The sequence below is a fragment of the Cetorhinus maximus genome, chromosome 12, assembly GCF_964194155.1.
Source record: "Cetorhinus maximus chromosome 12, sCetMax3.hap1.1, whole genome shotgun sequence".
In the NCBI taxonomy this organism is placed as follows: domain Eukaryota; kingdom Metazoa; phylum Chordata; class Chondrichthyes; order Lamniformes; family Cetorhinidae; genus Cetorhinus; species Cetorhinus maximus.
The window spans coordinates 48,051,121-48,063,378 of record NC_135890.1 but is presented as its reverse complement, the minus strand read 5'-3'; the positions used below and the strand labels follow the sequence as shown (position 1 = coordinate 48,063,378).

At 41.8% G+C, this 12,258-nt stretch overlaps 1 protein-coding gene across 6 annotated transcripts in view; it reads right to left on the bottom strand.

The window, feature by feature from the left end:
- Positions 1-12,258, bottom strand: part of LOC144687418 (non-muscle caldesmon-like) — a 202,571-nt gene that overhangs the window by 153,221 nt on the left and 37,092 nt on the right. For all 6 annotated transcript variants that reach the window (XM_078553545.1, XM_078553551.1, XM_078553552.1 and 3 more), the window contains one exon: positions 6,176-6,288. The gene's annotated coding sequence lies outside the window, so the exon portion shown is untranslated. The remainder of the gene's footprint in view (positions 1-6,175; positions 6,289-12,258) is intronic.

Below are 12,258 nucleotides of genomic sequence, written 5' to 3'. Positions count from 1 at the left end.
GTTGTTCTTGTGCTTGAAACACAACAAGTTAGCATGCAGGTGCAGCAAGTAATTAAGAAGGCAAACGGCATTTTGGCCTGTATTGCTAGCGGGTTGGAGTTTAGAAGTGGGGTAGTCTTGTTACAACTGTACAGGGCGTTGGTGAGGCCACACCTGTAATACTCTGTACTGTTTTTGTCCTGTTTTTAAGAAAGAATATATTAGCATTGGAGGCAGCTCAAAAGCAATTCACTAGGCTGATTCCTGGGATGAAGGGGTTGATTTATCAAGAACAGCTAAACAGGTCAGGTCTTTATTCATTAGAGTTCAGAAGAATGAAGAGTGATCTTATTGAAACGTACAAGATTCCGAGGGGGCTTGACAGGGTAGATGTTGAGAAGATGTTTCCAGTAGTGGGGGAATCTCAAACTATGGGACATAGTTACAGAATAAGGGGACACCCATTTAAAACTGAGATGCGAAGAAATTTCTTCTCTCAGTGGGTAGTGAATGTCTGGAATTCTCTACCCCAGAGATTTGTGGAGGCTAGATCACTGAAAGTACTTAAAGAGGAGGTAGATAGATTTTTAAAATATCGGGGAGTTGAGGGCTATAAGGAGCTGGCACGAATGAGGAGTTGAGGCCTGGGGCAGGTCAGCCATCAGCTTATTGAATGGTGGGACAGGCTCAAGGGGTTGAATGGCCTACTCCTGCTCCCATTTCTTTCATTCTTATGACGCAGTTGAAGATGGTTGGGACTAGGACATTACCCTGAGGAACTCCTGCAGTGATGTCCTGGAATTGAGATGACTGACCTCCAACAACCACAACCATCTTCCTTTGTGCTAGGCACGACTCCAACCAGTGGAGTGTTCCCACCTTCGCCATCGATTCCCACTGACTCCAGTTTTGCTAGAGTTCCTTGATGCCTCACTTGGTGAAATGCGGCCTTCACGTCAAGGGCAGTCACTCTCACCTCACCTCTGTGTTCAGCTCTTTTGTCCATGTTTGAACCAAGACTGCAATGAGGTCAGGAGCTGACTGGCCCTGGCAGGTCCCAAACCGAGGGAAAATGAGCAGGTTATTGCTAAGCAAGTTCCACTTGATAGCACTGTTGATGACCTGTTCCATCACTTTACTAATGATTGAGAGTAGACTGATGGGGCGGTAATTGGCCAGTTTGGATTTGTCCTATTTTTTGTGGACAGGACATACCTGGGCAATTTTCCACATTGCTGGGTAGATGCTAGTGTTGCAGCTGTACTGGAGCAGCTTGGCTAGGGTCACGGCAAGTTCTGGATCACAAGTCTTCAGTACTATTGCTGGAATATTGTCAGGGCCCATAGCCTTTGCGGTATCCAGTGCCTTCAGCCGTTTCTTGATATCACGAGAAGTAAATCAAATTGGCTAAAGACTGGCAACTGTAATGCGGGGAACCTCTGGAGGAGGCCGAGATGGGTCATCCACTCAGCATTTCTTGCTGAAGATTGCTGTGAATGCTTCAGCCTTATCTTTTGCACTGACGTGCTGTGCTGAGCTCCCTCATCATTGAGGATGGGGATATTTGTAAAGCATCCTCCTCCAGTGAGTTGTTTAATTATCCACCATTCATGACTGGATGTGGCAGGACTGCAGAGTTTAGATCTGATCCATTGGTTGTGGAATTGCTTGGCTTTGTCTATTGCTTGTTGCTTATGCTGTTTGGCATGCAAGTAGTCCTGTGTTATAGCTTCACCAGGTTGACACCTCATTTTTAGGTATGCCTAGTGCTGCTCCTGGCATGCCCTCCTGCACTCTTCATTGAACCAGGGTTGATCCACTGGCTTGATGGTAATGGTAGAGTGGGGGATATGCCAGGCCATGAGGTTACAGATTGTGTTCGAGTATGATTCTGCTGCTGCTGATGACCCACAGCACCCCATGGTTGCCCACTCCTGAGTTGCTAGATCTGTTCAAAATCTATCCCATTTAGCATGGTGATTGCGCCACACAACATGATGGAGGGTATCCTCAATGTGAAGATGGGACTTTGTCTCCACAAGGACTGTGCGGTGGTCACTCCTACCAAAACTGTTATGGACAGATGCATCTGCGGCAGGCAGGTTGGTGAGGATGAGGTCAAGTAGGTTTTTCCCTCCTGTTAGTTCCCTCACCACCTGTCACAGACCCAGTCTAGCAGCTATGTCCTTTAGGACTCAGCCAGCAATAGTGCTTTTGAGCCATTCTTGGTGATGTACATTGAAGATCCCCATCCAGAATACATTCTGCGCCCTTGCCACCCTCAAAGTGGTGTTCAACACGGAGGACTACTGTGCATGGGCGGTATGTGGTGATCAGCAGAAAGTTTCCTTGCCCATGTTTGATCTGATGCCATGAGACTTCTGGTGCCATGAGACTTCAGGTATGGAGTCAATGTTGAGGATTCCCAGGGAAACTCCCTCCCGACTGAATATGACTGTGCCGCCACCTCTGCTGGGTCTGTCCTGCTGGTGGGACAGATATGTCTCAAGGTATGTTTCTGTGAGTATGATCACGTCAGGTTGTTGCTTGACTAGTCTGTGAGACAGCTCTCCCAATTTTGGCACAAGCCCCCAGATGTTAGTAAGGAAGACTTTGCAGGGTCAACAGGGCTGCGATTGCCGTTGTTGTTTCTGGTGCCTAGGTCGATGCCGGGTGGTCCATCCGGTTTCATTCTTTTTAGACTTTTTAAGCAGTTTGATACAACTGAATGGCATTTAAGAGTCAACCACATTGCTGTGGGTCTGGAGTCACATGTAGGCCAGACCAGGTAAGGACGGCAGGTGTTTTTTTTTACGACGATCGGCAGTAGTTTCATGGTCATCATTAATTCCAGATTTTTTTTTTACTGAATTGAAATTTCGCCATCTACCATGGTGGGATTCAAACCCACGTCCCCAGAGCATTACCCTGGGTCTCTGGATTACTAATCCTATAACAATACCAATACTCCACTGCCTCCCCCTGTGCTTGAAAGGTAAGGTACCATAGAAAGGGGAGGGAGTGTTCAAGGAATGGACCAGAGTGGTGTGGAGGGAACAGTCCCTTTAGAATGCCGAAAGGGGAAGAGATGGGAAATATATTTGGTGGTAGCATCATACTGGGTGGTGGAAATGGCAGAGGATGATCTGTTGAATCTGGAGGCTGTGGGGTAGAAGGTGAAAACAAGAGGAACCCAATTGGGAGGGAGAGGAAAGAGGAGAGAGCAGAATGGACCCAGTTGAGGGACTTGGTAACCATGGTGAGAGGAATCCTCAGTTGAGGAAAAATGAGGACATATTGTCACCTTCCATACCAGTGATAAATACTAATTGTTTTGCGCTCCTCTGAACACAATGGCTGGAGTACAGCCTTGTAACATTCTTCTTCAGTCTATTTATCTTTTGATCCTGCCTTTTTTAAAATGTTATGTGACATTAGAAATGCCTTCGATATGCCAACTAATTGTCTGAGTTTAATTCTATTAAGGTGCAATCTGACGAAAACAGAGGTGTCAGATTTCGCTCTGCACAGCTGGAATCTATTTTACTTGCTCTGTGATGACAATTTATAGTGTTATTAGGAAACTATCAAGAACAGACCTTACATAATGATGATTATATAACTTTTCAATATCACAGCAGCAAAACTACTGCTTTTGCAGGAGGTGATATATACCACAGAACTCTGCCATAGGTTCTGTTATACTCACCTTGCTAAATGACAAATTACAATCACCATTTCCAGAAGATCACAATAACAGAACTTTATGAACGGTGGCAAGGATTGGATGGTGAATGGAGAAGGCCATTGATCTGAAACATTACTTGAGTTTTGCACTGAAAATTGGTGACTGTTGTGTATGTTATATTTCAGATCTATGGCGGTAGTTTCTATATGTGGTAACAGATTTTATTCACAGTGCTTTAAAATGTCTACAGTATGCTCCAGCTCTTTTTACAGTTTGTCTATCTTTCCCAGAATTCACAACCGGGCTTAATCAATTGAGTACAGTGAGCACTGATAGTAACAGACTCATATTATCAAACACCGAGCAACTGAACACGACAGTAACATCAACCTGGAGCCTTGGGTTGTGCACCACAGTCCAGCCAACCTTTTAAGACAAAATTTACAATTATGGAGCATGCTGGTTGACCAAAGCATTTTGATTAATATCACTGATGTAGAGAGTTAGGTGTCAGTAAACCATATAAGATTACAAACTTAAATTTGATTTTGTAAGGCAGAATAAGGTTTCTTTTAACCTTGCTTCCATCCCTATTTCCAGCACCATCAAAAATTCCTAAGGATATTTATATGGCTCTTGATATGCCTAATATGTTACATAAAGGCCTCCAACACTACACTGGAAATACATGTTCCCTATTCATACTATATAATTTGAGATAGTCCCTTCCACCAAAAATATGAAATATAATATCCTTGATTATGATTTATTTAAAACCCAGCTAGTTGCTCTTACTTTCTTCAAGTTCCTATAATGCTGCTTCAGGTTTCTTCAAAATGACTCACTGTCTCTCCTTTACTAGATGTTCCATACTCCTGGATTAATGTTGAAGACTCCCAGCCTCCTAGACTTTTGTCTTAAGAACCTACTCAAAGGTAGCCTAGGTTTATCTTAGCAGATAGTATCAGCTTCCCTGATGTGCTCAAGGCTCCTCTTGGCTCTTGTATCAATATTTCAGCTTTACCTGAAAAATCTTTCAGGCTCCAGACAATGTTGACTCATTTTCACAAAGAACACTCTTGGCCAAGCAAAACCACCCACACTGTCATCCATCATTTCCATCTGACAGCATGACTTTATCAACTCCATAAGATCATTGATGTCAACTCAGAACACAGAGGCTATTAGCACAAAAACCATGAGCTCTCATGTAATTTTACTTAAGGGGTCATTAACTGCTGCTATTTTGAAGATTTATTTTTACGTAACGTTCCTTCCAAAGCTTAATGTCAATGCAATTTTGTTAGTACTGTACTAAAAGTTTAAAATGTCAACTCCCACAGCTCTAAGTAGCCTAAAAAGTAATTTTCCATAAATGAAGATGCCAATAACAGAAAATGACAGATGTTTCTTCTGCGCACATCCATTATATCAGAGAAAGTAATCCACGTCAAATTAAAAAATTTTAATTCTAATACAGGATTTTTTTCTTTTTATTTTTCATTATAAGGAGAAGTGTGTATCTCGCAAGGCTCTCCACGCTAGTGGCACTCTTGCCTCTGAATCAGCAAGTTGTGGCCCCGATTCTCAACCTAGAACTTGAGCACAACATCTAGACAGGCATCCCATTCTCTGTTCTTGCCAATCTTCCTGCTCAGTTCATCCACATGGGGCTAAGCCTTACCAACCTCTATCCCAGGTTGCTCACCCTGTACTCCACTGGGCTCAGCTGGTGGTTTGACAGTCACGTTCCCTTTCTACACTTCCCTTGAGATTGCCTGCCTTCTTGCGTGCGGGGTCTTGCATCATGACCTCATGGGGGTATGATTGTATTGATATCCCGGCTTTCACTGAAAGCTGGCTCACAGCTTCCCCCCATCATATCCTGTCTATCCTAAAGGACGCTTAATTTCATCTCTATCATATCACTTACTTCTGCCCTGAAGCATATCTGCTGCTGTTACCCTCATTCACACCTTTATCACCTTATGACTAGATCCTCTGGCAGCCACCCATCCTACACTCCCCATAAACTTAATTGGAAGAAGAGCTGAGAGCATACTCTCAACATCCTGACAAACATTGCTTTCATCAGGCAGTACCACCAAGAAGCAGATTACCTGGTCACTCATCCCTTTTGTTAATTGAAGCAACTTTTTTTGCTGTATTTGCTTACATAACAATAATGACATTTCAAACGTGAACTAACTAGTTATGCACTGCTTTGGGATTATGAAAGTTACTATATTAATGCAAGTTATTTCTTTCACACCCCTATAGCGTTAACAAGCTGCAGTGTTTCCCCAAAGCTAAAAGGTCTAAATATTAAACATAAAAATAATGTTAACATTAATTACGTGCACCTAGGGCTAGAGTAAGATTGAGAATGTCAATTGCAAAGTTTATTGTAGAGGTGTCAACATTATGTAGATAAATGAGCATGTCAAGTCAACAAGAGGCTGCAAAGACAGTATAAAATTAACTATAATTAACTCTAAATATACTCACAGACAGGTAATTGGATTGTCAACACCACTTCTGTTGATTGAGAGCTGGCCCTTCTGTCCCACTACAGAGATGAGAGCTTGCTTGCGCACAGTACACTGACTTCTTTGCCGTATCTGTGGTAAAAGGATGCAGAGATCAATCAAAGAAAAAAAAGAGAAATACTGCAGATGCTGTAAATCTGAAACAAAAACAGAAAATGCTGGAAAAACTCAGCAGGTCTAGCAGCATCTGTGGAGAGAGAAAAAGGTTAACATTTCAAGTCCGTGTGAAGAAGGGTCAAATGGACTCGAAATGTTAACTCTGTTCCTCTCTCCACAGATGCTGCTAGACCTGCTGAGTTTTTCCAGCATTCTCTGTTTTTCTTTCAATCAAAGAAAATGTTAACTAGATATGCTGAAACTGGCCAGTGGCATTGCATCATCTAGGTGCCCTCCAATGCACTTGAAAAACCATGCACCGACATCAAATCAATAGGAGGGAGCTGCAAAGCAGCAATACAGATCAACACTAACAACAGAATCAAAACTCAAGACATCAGCGCCCAGCAGAATCTGGTATGATATAACCAATTAATTTAACTTCCTGGTAACATGCTGGAAAAGAGCTATTTGACAGGATTTTCCTGTTACAAACACTACAGGGTCCTTTTAGCTCAAGTTTCTGACACTTTTCTCCTGATCTAAAACAGATTTGTATAAGAAATGGGTTGATTAGCAGTAGACTAAGGGTGACTGTGATCCAGCATTACTAATGGGGAGTATGACCCTGACTTCCCATGATGCGCTCCCTTGAGCCAGAGATTTACGCACTATTACAACTGCCCTCTGATTGTTCTCAGGCTACACATACCTGGGTTTACTTATTCACACCAATTCCTTACAGGGAAGACTTGAGCATATAAATACAACCTATAAACATTGGTATTTTCCATGTTAAGGAATATTATATTCTTCATCTTTAGAACCAAAGAGGTTTATAACATAAAATGAGGCCAATGGCCTATTGCCTGTGTGTTTGCCCATTGAGAGAACAAACCAAAACTATTACCATTACCTTGTTCTCTCATGAGAGTGCTATATTTACCTCTACTTCAATTGTTCACCTATTTTTCACAGATACGATGTTCTCCTCAACTACTTCCCATACCAAAGCATTTCATGTATTATTTGTTTTTTTCCAGTGCAAAAAAAGATCTAGTGCAGGACATTATTTAGTTAACTTGACTGCAATTAAAATATCCTCCGGTCATTTAAAATGGCAGCACTTTGGAAAATGAGTCCCACCTGGGACTTCTTGAGCTATGAAACATATCTATCGCTGAATCAGCATATACTGCAATGGCATAGGAATGTCCTGTTGCTGCACTTGTGGTAAAATGTTGCTGTACTATAGCATACATTTTTCTAGACTAAAGCAGGATGTGGCGAGAGCAACATGCCAGGAGGATTATTCTGGAGAGAAAACTATTTAAATGAACATTATTCATTTTAAACAAGGCTGTTTCATCACTTAATGATATACTGTATAAGTCGATGGGTCACTATTCTATTTATCATAAGTACAGCCAGGAAATCTATGGTTAATGGAAAAGGCTGACACTTTATATTACAATTTCAGATGTAGCTGCCCTTATTCATGTTGTTACTTTTCTCCTAAAAGCAATTTATTGTATCGCAATACATTTATGGACACACTTTATGATATAGCTTAGTCTGTGCAGTTAATAAGGTGAAGCTTTAATGTTTATATATAAACATTATTACTTTCAAAGCCATTGCTACTACAAAGGCTGCTGCAGACTCCCTAATCTGCTGCCTGTTTGTGATACAATGACTATCCATTGTATCACAAATAGACAACCTGGCAACATGGAAACTGGAGCTTATGGAGTCTTGTCAATGAGTATTCCAAATGTTTGGCAGATCTATCAGCTGTTTGTCCACAGGATAGTGATAATGAAATGATTCAATAGTTGGCTGTCCTATGGTTTATTTTCATTGCTCACCCAGGTCAACCAGTTTTGAACCTCATGTGAGGTAACAAACAGACAAAAATACAACAGTGGCAGCTTACATTTATTTACTCAAAGAGTCACAGAATGGTTACAGCACAGAGGGAGGCCATTCAGCCCGTCGTGTCTGCGCTGGCTCTCTGAAGGAGCAATTCACCTAGAGCGGCTCCCCCCACCTTCTCCCTGTAACCCTGCACATTCATATTAGAAAATAATCCAATTCCCTCTTGAATGCCTTGATTGAACCTACCTCCACCACATTCTCAGGCAGTGCATTCCAGATCCTAACCACTTGCTGTGAAAAAAAATTGCTCATGTTGCCATTGCTTCTTTTGTCAATTACCTTAAATCTCTGCCCTCTGGTTCTTGATCTTTCCACCAATGGGAACAGTTTTTTCCTATTTACTCTGTCCAGACCCCTCATAATTTTGAATACCTCCATCAAATCTCCTCTCAATCTTCTCTTCTCAAAAGGAAAACAGTCACAATTTTTCCAATCTATGTAACTAAAGTCCCTCATCCCTGGAAACATTCTCGTGAATCTTTTCTGCACCGTTTCTAAAGCCTTAACATCCTTCCTAAAGTGTGGCGTCCAGAATTGGACGCAATGCTCCAGTTGAGGCCGAACCAGTGTTTGATATAGGTTTAACATAACTTCCTTGCTTTTGTGCTCCATGCCTCTATTGATAAAGCCCAAGATGCCATATGCTTGATTAACCACTCTCTCAACCTGTCCTGCCACCTTCAATTATTTATGCACATATGCACCCAGGTTCCTCTGCTCTTGCACCCACTATAGAATTGTACCCTTTATTTTATATTGTCTCTCCACATTCTTCCTACCAAATGAATCACTTTGTACTTCTCTACATTAAATTTCATCTGCCACTTGTTTGCCCTTTCCACCAAATTGTCTATATCCTATTTGAAGTTTAATGCTATCCTCTTCACAGCTCACAATACCTCCAAGATTTTTTTCATCTACAAATTTTGAAATTGTGCCCTATACACCAAGATCTAGGTCACGAATATATATTAACATATACCCTAACATCAACTCTTGGTGAACTCCATTATAAACATTCCTTCAGTTTGAAAAACAACCAGTAACCACTACTCAATGTTTCATGTCACTTAGCCAATTTTGTATCCACGTTGTTGCTTTCCCTTTTATTCCATGAGCTATAACTTTGCTCACAAGCCTGTCGCGTGGCACTTTTCCAAAAGCCCTTTGGAAGTCCATTTACACCACATCAACGGACTTACGCTCATCAACCCAATCTGTTACCTCAAAAAACTCAAGCAAGTTAGTTAAATACAATTTCCCTTAACAAATCATGCTGGCTTTCCTTAATTAACCCAAGTGACCAGTAATCTTGTTACAAATTATTGTTTTCCACTCTCACTTCTCTTAGTGTTCTTTGATGCATCTTGGCGTTTTATCAACTTTAAGTACAAACAGCCTATCCAATAGCTCCTCTTTAACAGTTTTAAACCCTTCAAGTGTCTGAATTACCCACCCTTTCACCATGACCTGCTCAGCATCATCATCCTTGGTAAAGACAGATACAAAGTATTCATTTAAGGCCTCAGCCATGCTCCCTACCTCCATGTGTAAATTCCCTCTTGGTTTCTAATCAGTCCCACTCCTCTTTTTACCACCCTTTTACTACTTATATGTCTACAGAACACTTTTGGATTCCCTTTTATGTTAGTGCCCAGTCTCTTTTCAAACTCTCTCTTTGCTTCTCTTATTTGCTTTTTCAATTCCCCTCAACCTTTCATATTCAGCCTGGTTCTCAATTGTATTATCCACCTGACATCTGTAATAAGCACATAAATTCATTAATCGCTATCTCTTTTGTCATCCAGGGGACTCTGGATTTGTATGCCCTACTTTTCCTCTTCGTGGGAATATACCCCGACTGTGCCTGAATTGTCTCGTCCTTAAAAGGTAGCCCATTCTTCAGTTACAGTCGTGCCTGCCAACCTTTAATTCCAATTTGCCTGGGTCAGATTCGTTCCTATCCTATTGAAGTGGCTTACCCCCAGTATTCTTACTCTGGTAGCTCCCTGTCCATTTCCATTGCCAACTTAAATATTATGATGCAATGATCACTGTCCCCTAGATGTTCTCCTACTGGCACTTCATCCACTTGGCCCACTGCATTCCCAAGAACTAGGCCAAGCAATGCCTCCTTTCTCATTGAACTGCAAACATACTGCTGTAGAAAATTCTCCTGAACAGAGCCTAGGAGCTCTTGCCCCTCTCTGCCTTTCACACCATTACTATCCCAATCTCAATTACGATAATTTAAGTCCTGCATTAATTCTCACATCTCTCTGTAATTTCTTTGCAAGTTTGTTCCTTGACATTTGAGTAGTAGACTATGCCATTGTGCTTTCATTTTCGTACATGGAAAGGTACCTGATCTAAGTAAGTGAGGGTAGTGCCAGGCACAGTTTTCACTTTTTGCTTGTTGGGGGAAAGGGAGACATTTTCATGCAAAGGGACCACATTTATTTTATCTGCTGGGTTTTCTTGTGAGCCTGCCAGCTAAATTGTTTAGCCAACTCGCTCACAATTTCTCCAAATGCCACCAAAACTACCTGAAGGACATCGGACAGCCTCATGTGATGCGTATTTAAGTGAGATAGGGGCATCTAAATTGTCAAAATGTCTTTTCCCCTCAAATGATCAATTAACACGGTGCAATAAGTCTAAAGTTTCAGTTAGATTTGAAGACACTGATTTTGCTATTGTAAAGCCTCTTCTAATTAGTGGCACTCCAAACAACAGCCAAGGTGAAATTCTACACCCAGAGACTAAATTGAGGCCACTGAATTGTATTTTTCCAACTTTTGGTGCTCTCTGCAGTCACTTTCCTGTGCAGTGTAATCCCTCTGACTGTATCTCAAAATTCCTTGTGTTGTACGATGATTGCAACAGCAACACTGATATTGAAAGATCAAACTTTTGTAATACAACAGAAAATATTGTTGGCTACAATATCCAGAACTAGGCCACAAGACAGCTATAAAGATAGTCCAACAGAAGTGTCAAAAATTACATCAAGCATGTACAGCTTTTTATGGATAGATTTTGCAAACTGCTGCTCCTGGTTCAAGTGCTTCACACGATGCAAGTGCAGACCAAGAATTCAGGAATGGAAGGAAGTGAAAAGTCTTGCAAGGCCCACTCACTACCACACACAGATTCCTCATGCGCATGCTCAGGAGGGTGAATCTGTAGAATCTACCCCTTCATCTTCATGGGCCTCACAGTGCACACCATAATGTTCAGCAGGGGCCACCCAGGATGGTTCAAGTCCACGCTCTCACTTATCTGCATATTTTGCAAGCTGCTGATGCTAGCAGAATGTTGTGTTCTGACACAGGAGACAACAGCATTACAAACTGTCCTTTCCAAACCTATGGACAGACCCATAGAATTCAAATAAAACAAATCCACAAATGGTGAGTTTACATTTCAGCCACATGTGACATTGGTAGCTGCCGGTTGAGTTACAGAGAGGCATTGTCTGGAACGTTGCACTGATTCACTGCTGTCTGAATTTTAGATGTTCTGTTGAGAGAACACTATACTTTCTTTGGTAGGTGCAAGGCATAACTGACTCTCTCAACAGTTAGAAATGTAAATGTTTAGAGCGCAGGGCAGTAATTATTTAAATTGAGGTTAGGTAGGTCTACATGGCACCCAGGAGGTTCAAAGATTCTTATGAGTAGTTAGCAAACCAAGGCTTTAGATGTGTGACAGCAAACCAAATGGTGGGAGAACATACCTGTAGCTTCCAGTGCTTCATACTCTGAAGAGAGATCAAGCCCAGACTTCAGGAAGAGTTTTTAACTCTCAGGTTTTCTGTGGGAAGTTGCTGGTTTCAGTTAGTTTGCGGCAGTGTGAAACCATGGTGCCTTTAACTTCCAAGCATCATTAACCAGTCCACATCCTTCTTGAGTGGGTAGGAAGTGGCTGCTGACTGCTGGGAACTTGGGTAGCTAAAGGGAGTCCGCCTACGCTCAGACAATGATGGGGATGGAGCTCAGGGCAGAG